Source organism: Coptis chinensis, chromosome 8 (assembly GCF_015680905.1).
Source record: "Coptis chinensis isolate HL-2020 chromosome 8, ASM1568090v1, whole genome shotgun sequence".
Taxonomy (NCBI): Eukaryota; Viridiplantae; Streptophyta; class Magnoliopsida; order Ranunculales; family Ranunculaceae; genus Coptis; species Coptis chinensis.
Genome location: NC_141463.1, coordinates 49,809,026 through 49,816,444, shown reverse-complemented (window position 1 = coordinate 49,816,444; position 7,419 = coordinate 49,809,026). Strand labels below are relative to the sequence as shown.

Genomic DNA, 7,419 nt, shown 5'->3' with positions numbered 1-7,419 from the left:
AAGATCACAATGCCGAGAAAAAAAATAATAATAAAGAATTTGAATAAAGTTTTCGCTTTTAGAAAGTTAACGTAATGCTTAATTTTTGCGACCGAGAAACAACGGTTATGTACGAGCCTCGGAAAGTTTAAGCTCGAGAAAGTTCGGCTTAATGCCTTAGAAAAAATAATGAAGGCTGTCAAAAATTTCGGTCGGTAAATTTTCAGAGAAAGATCGGTGAGAATGCCTTAGAAAAAAATAATGATAATGACGAAAAATTTTCGGCTTTGGAAAATTTTTAGGAGAAAAGATCGGCACAATGCCATAGAAAAAAATAATGACATTGACGAAAAATTTTGCTCGGAAAATTTTTCAGTAGAGAAAGATAAACACGGTGCCATAGAAAAAAAAAAATAATAATATTGTGAAAAATTTTCGCTCGGAAAATTTTAATTAGAAAGATCGGCACAGTGCCTTAGAAAAATTAATGAAGTTGACGAAAATTTTCACTCGGAAAATTTTTCGTAGAAAGATCGGCACAGTGCCTTAGAAAAATTAATGAAGTTCACGAAAATTTTTGCTCGGAAAATTTTTCGTAGAAAGATCGGCACAATGCCTTAGAAAAAATAATCAATGCAGAAGATAGTTAACCGAAAGTGCTAAGCGAAGCGAATGCAGATTTTAAAGAAGAAAACGAAGATTTACTCGAGCGACCGTAAGAAAATTGACTGAGACAATGGATTAGGTAATTGTGTGAATGTAATACCATAGAGCTAAAACTTCTTTTGATGAAAAATAAATAAAAATAAAGTATGTGTTTGCTATTGAATGTTGTTTTTGTGACAGATAACATACCTATGGAAAATTGACAATGTTGTTGATTTATGTAGTTGAAATGAAATAAAACGAGACGCCCCCATGTAGAGAAAAACGCCCCCAATGCATACTTAACTTTGCAAAATTAGGCTAAGCAAGCATAAAAGCGTTCAAACTTAAGGCCGACGGCTAAACGTGGTAACCTCCTCGCCGATTTTGTCCGGAACGATAGTAATGGACTAAGCGGTAAAAACGTTCAAACTTAGACCCGACAAAGTTAAATCACGATAACCTTCCGATTTTGTCGTAGCGATATTAACGAACTAAGCGGCGTAAAATGTTCAAACTTAGACTAGCCGGGTTAAACGTAGTAACTTCGCCGATTTTGTCGTAGCGATAGTAATGAGTCGTGGCGTAAAAGTGTTCAAACTTAGACCGACAAAGCTAAATGTGGTAACCGTCGATTCAATGTCGTAGCGATAGTAATGGCTTTGGCGTAAAAGCGTTCAAACTTAGACCGACAAAGCTAAATGTGGTAACTTCGTCAGATTTTTTCGTAATGATAGTAATAAACTAAGCGAGCGTAAAAACGTTCAAACTTAAACTGGCGAAGTTAAACGTGGTAACTTCGTCAGATTTTTTCGTAATGATAGTAACGAACTAAGCGAGCGTAAAAACGTTCAAACTTAGATTGACGAAAAGATGATTGTAAAAGTGATGTATCTTGACCCTTCGCTTCTAACGACGATGGCGGAGAGATAAGCTAATGAATCTGCATGACGTAAGTCATTTCGGGGTCTTTGAGTGATAGAGATGCTATCAAATTGTCGAGCAAGACTACATATCAAAATAAGATAAGCCGCCATACGCTCATCTCTTGCTTCAAAAGACCCACCAAACTGATTGGCAACAAGGCGAGAATCCGTGTATAACTGGAGCTTTCGTGCCCCGATGTCAAAAGCCGTTCTTAAGGCACAAATGGAAGCCTCATACTTTCGGCCGTTATTTGAAGCGCGCGGCCAAGTCGCCTGATTTCCCAATCTTTTCTCCGCCGGGTTTTAACAAAACACATCCAATTCGGACCAGATTTACTATGCGAGCCATCTGAGTAAACAATCCATATGTCAATGGGATTAGGAATTGCGTTTTCATGTCGGTCTTCGTCGCCCCCAATTAGCGGCGGCAGAATGTCTTCCATAGATTTTTCCATCAATGTAGCTGCCAGCTATATGCCACTAGGTTGACCCGTTGAAGGACTTGTTAATATAGGAGGACTAACCAAGTATTTCTTCAGTTGTTGCAATGTCATCTCACAATCAATGTTCCAAGTTGCCGCCCTCTTTAAAGTCTGGAAGAAGGGATGACAACGATCGGAATATTTAGAAATAAATCTATGAAGAACGGCAAGCCGACCAGTAAGTCGTTGAATTTCCTTCTTATTTTTGGGTGATGACATATCAATAACGGCGCGTATTTGATCAGGATTAGCCTCAATACCTCTATGAGTCATGAGGTATCCCAGAAATTTTCCAGAAAAGAGGCCCAAAAGAACATTTGGCGGGATTGAGTATCATGTTATACTTGTTAAGCCTATCAAAAACAAGTTAAAGATCGGAAAGATGATCACCCGTATTGTTCGATTTAACGACTATATCATCGATATAAGCCTCCATTATTTTTCCCAACAGATCGGAAAAATTGTATTGAAGAGTAAAATCCATTTCACCCGAAGATTTTAAATGACAGGCGCCCGGTCGAGCCTATGTGGAAGATGACACTGCCATTACCTCTTACAAAGAGTTAGAGATTTTAGGCGGTACACACTTTTGGGTCCGACCGAGATTGTCTTTTCTTTTCGTGTAACCAACCTATCTAGGTCGGTAGTTTGTGCGGGATTGTGGTCTTCCCTCTAGTTACCTCTGTGACACCTTCCATCCCCTGCCTGGGTCGGACACATGCGGGATGGCGCTTTTCTCAAATCTGGCGAGGTCGGCCTTCCACTGTCGGTCGGTCCAATCTAGGATGAAGGTTTTCATTATACTTTTTTCTGTGACACCTTTTTTCCCTGTATGGATGGACCTGTCTAAGATGGCGATTTTCCGCAAATCTGCGAGGTCGGCCTTCCCTGTCAAGTCGGTCCAGTCTGGGATGAAGTTTTTCCTTATACTTTCTTCTGTGACGCCTTTTTTCCCTGTCTGGACGGACCTATCTAGGATGGCGATTTTCCGCAAATCTGCGAGGTCGGCCTTCCCTGTCAGGTCGGCCCAATCTTGGATGATGTTTTTCCATATACTTTCTTCCGCGACGCCTTCTTTCGAAGGCGTTTGTACCGCCATTTGCGGTAGCGGCGGTGGCGGTGCTGCTGTTTTCCGGAACCTAGTAACAAAAGTACGTAACTTTTCATCACGTTGTTGCTTGATGTTCAAAAGTGAGTCGACATCCTTTGGTGTCTTGCATTTGTGGCGGAAACGATAAACAAACTGATTTTCTAGTTCATTGTATTGGTGAATTGATCTTGAAGGCAACTCACTAAACCAGCGTAATGCTTCTCCCTTTAGAGTTGATGGAAAGAGCTTATACATGAATGGATCATCTCCACCACCCCATAACACCAACTTATTTTTGAACGATAGAATATGCAAGCCAGGATCTCCTTCCGACTCATCATAAAGTTCAAAATCGGGTTGTTTGAAGTCGGGATGGTGGTAAGCTTCCTGAATGTCGGTTTTAAAACTTATCAAGCACGCCATCATTGATATCAAGTTTTTCATTCTTACATCCCTCGACTCTCTATCGTTAAGTTATTTTGCAATCAACTCTTTCAACCGTTGTTCGTTAGAGTTAAAGTATTGGCTCGAATAACCTGGGCGCGGCCGCCGTGCCCATGTGGAGAAGAATACCTTCCATTATCTCTTATTGGAGTTAGAGATCTTTGGCGGACGCGACGATCAGCTCCAACCGGGGTGATTGTCTTTGTCTATCCCTCGTAACCCGCCTGTTTGCCGGTAGTCACCCTTGGCGGGTGGTCGGTATAATTATACCACTTTCTATATGTTGTTGTTTTGTGCGGGATGCCCGCCTTCCCTACCATGTCGGACATATCTCGGATGGCGGTCTTCCTTGAAATTGCTTCTCGAGGTAAATCTTCCATTTGAGATCGGACATGTCTAGGGTAGTAGTTATCCCCTGTCAATCCGATTCTCCCCATAAGTACGGGTAATAGGGTCATTACTCTTAAAGTGTGCCTTTGGTTGATTGTGTTTGAGAAATAACACGTTGTTGAGGACGATGAAGTGGATCTTCAAGACGTCCCCATACTTTGGAATGGCTGCGCCCCGCCGTGGTCGCTGATGTTGTTTAATTTGCAGCCCGTCCCGGCCTTTGCCTCTTTGCCGCCTTCCTTCTCAAGTTCCTATTTTAAATTTTTGACTCGTCGTAACTCACGCTCAACCGTATTAGGAGTGGCGATAGCGGAGGCGGTGGTGGTGGCGGTAGCGCTGCTACGGTTGGATGTTGAGAATTGATCTTACCACTAGGAGCAACTTGATTGTTCAACGATTCTTGCATTGGCTGATTTGAATTTTGAGGGTTGCAATTCCTATTAGCAGGAAGAATATGTTGACTATTTGGTCTGCTTCTTGTGCTTACCATCTTGATTGTTTCACGTGATAATGAATTCTAAATTCCCCACCGACGGCGCTTTAATTATGTTTTTCGGAGTAAACCGCTTCAACACAACGAGCAATGGTAAAGAACGACTAAGAAACAGAGGAATTTGATGTTGGGGAGATGAAACCGAACCAAATAATGGTCGCCACGATATCCAAGATCTATTCTCTAGGGATCAAGTTTCAACGTAGTTCCTTATGAAAAATAATGTGGTATTTATAGAGGTAGAGTAGAGAGTCCTTGTAGCTCAAGTAATCTTGTTGGTTGAGTAATTGTGATAGAATATAACCGCTAACCGATAATTATCTCTTTGATAAGAAATGAGTCCGGACATAAATCAATGTACATTAGTGGCAAGCCATGTGGCTAAGGTTGACCCTTAGACACATGAGTTAACGGGCTTCTTATATATGATCCATGATATTGCGAATTGGGCTTTAGCCCTATTGATTAAATGAATAAAATAGAGACCCCTACTAATGGACGTTTGCCACGTAGGTGGGGGTCGAAACAGGGACCCAGGGTCGGTTTGGTCAGTGATGGGGCAAGATCATTTGGATCTTGTTCTTCAATTCACACTTTCAGGTCGCAGGTCTGAAGTCCTTTTAGCTTAGCTTAAGTTTTGAGATCTTTGTTTTGACCTCCCGGGGATAATCTCCAGGTGGCCAAGTGCACCTTTAGTATCCAGAGTTAGGAGCTTTTCCAAGTTGACAAGTTTCATGTGCTTGATGTCTCCTCCGCTTTAAATTGGCTACATAATGGTGTAGGTAGTTCATCCATGAATTGCCTCAGGATGTGGTTGATGTTTGATTTGTCAATAGATGCCGGTGGATCTGATGATTTATCTTGAATTGGTGGGGATTGGATATATGGGATACTACAAGTAGTTGCTTTCTGTAGAAGTTGATATTCACTAAAAGTTGGATATTTTTACATTTGTACTTTGGCTTATGTTTTGCATTATGAAGTTGCTACTTTGGGATACTCACGAGTAAGTTTTCGTTATATCATACAGAGGGAGTGGGTTCTTGTTTTCGTCTCCCTGCTTGGCGCAAATGATTTAGTTGAAAATTGTGTTGTTATCTACCCTGCTTTGTGTTCCCTGCCATATTGTATTAGACTATTAGTTAATGAAGCTGTTCACCATTCAGGATCTTGTAGTCTCTTGGAAGTAAAAGACGGGTACAAAGAAATGGAGACATTAGAAATGTTCAAGGAACATGACGAGGAAGTGATTAACGAAGTAAATTCAGCAAAGCAAACAAGCACTACAGATGAAGGTGATGTACTTAAATATTTTTGTTGTTGCATCTTTACTTACTTAGTTGACTATATATCTAATGTGGTCGAGAAACTTATCAGTTGCTCCTTCACATTGATCCATACTAGTTCAGATTCTGCTTCTTCAGATATAATCTAACTCCTAGACACAACCAAATGGTATTAATCCCGAAGACAGCCAAAAACCAAACTATATTCATCAAAAACAAAAGACTTCTACAGATGGATATTGATAACAATATCAGAGACAGAAACAGAGAGAAGGCAAGAGCATAGAAGTTTGTAATCAACGAAATGATTAAAAAATATTCTTGTATAAAGAGGCCATTATCTACATGATCCTACTCTATGAGATGCCCTTCCCTTTATCGAACCTTTTGTTTATCTTACATGGCCGTGGGTTTGCTCCCTTACAGACAGTAGTTTGGGTGAAGCTAACCCATATGTGCAAAAGTACGACGAAATCTTGTGATTCACAGAATTATATAAGTGTATGAAGGAATTTGTATGAGTGGTAGGTGTTAGTGCGTCGATAAGGCAACTAGTGCTTCTACCATAAGTGCTCTACCTAATTTTGACTTGAATTTTTAAAAAAAAAATGCAGAAGAAGAAAGAAGAAAGAAATACCATATGGCTATGCAATATTACCCAAACAAGACGGGGCAACCAGTAATGTTTCATTAACTATGATGTACAAATTGGAATGCTGTTTCACTTAGATTATTAATGATATTAATTAGTCACTGAAATTCAGAGATTCTGACTGAAGACTATAAGTGGGCAGTACCATTAATCCTCATCATAGAAAGAGGTGAGTGGAGGAGTTTCAAAAGCCTTCTTGACTACCACCCTGCAAGGCAAATCAATTCACAAACATTGGAGAAGTGCATCTCGCAAAACATTTGCTGGAGTTGATGTCTCCTGAAGACGTAGAATTGAAGGATGAGAATGGAAATACAGCTTTTGCTATCGTTGCTGAAAGTGATATGATGCAGATCGCTCGGATGATGGTAGGAAAAAGTGAAAACTTGCTATGCATAAAAGGTCGTTTTAATTTACTCCCAGTTGTTAAGGCTGCTTGCGAAGGTAATCAGGATATGGTTAAATATCTCTACAAGACAATTCCAAAAGAAGAACTAAGTCCTGAAACAAGCCAAAATGGTGTTCGCCTTATTTCCGAATCAATTTTGTCAGAGATGTATGGTACGCAAACTTTTCTACACTTATAAGAAATGTATAGGTCATAATACACTTCATACTTTTCTCATCTATTTTTAATTTTGTACAAATATTGCTTTGGATCTCCTGCAAAGATACCCAAAATTAGCCATTGCTCTAGATGACTTGGGGAGGAATTCTGTAAGCATGTTGGCTACAAGACCTTTAGCATTTCCAAGTGGGTTTCGTCATGGACTTTTGCAGCGCACTGTGCATACATGTCAGTATTATCACATTTATACTATTTTTGAAATGTTTAAAATGAATAATCAGTTAGCATGAGAAATAACTGTGTTTGATCATATATATATGATGAAGCAAATTATCAATATTATACCTTATGGGATTTTGGAGGAAAGTTGGCGCAAGGGTGAGTTTAAGCTATAATGCTGAGTTTTAAATAATGAGTAACTGATCTGTCTGAGTTTAACCCTTTTTTATTTTATTTTATTTTTT

The 7,419-nt window shown here is 39.8% G+C and overlaps 1 long non-coding RNA gene across 1 annotated transcript; it reads left to right on the top strand.

Moving 5' to 3' along the window:
* Positions 1–5,117: 5,117 nt before the first annotated feature.
* On the top strand, positions 5,118–7,034 carry LOC147481812 (uncharacterized). Its single transcript, XR_015205231.1, has 3 exons — positions 5,118–5,455; positions 5,616–5,744; positions 6,350–7,034. It is a non-coding gene; the product is annotated as an uncharacterized LOC147481812 (long non-coding RNA).
* Positions 7,035–7,419: the final 385 nt, after the last annotated feature.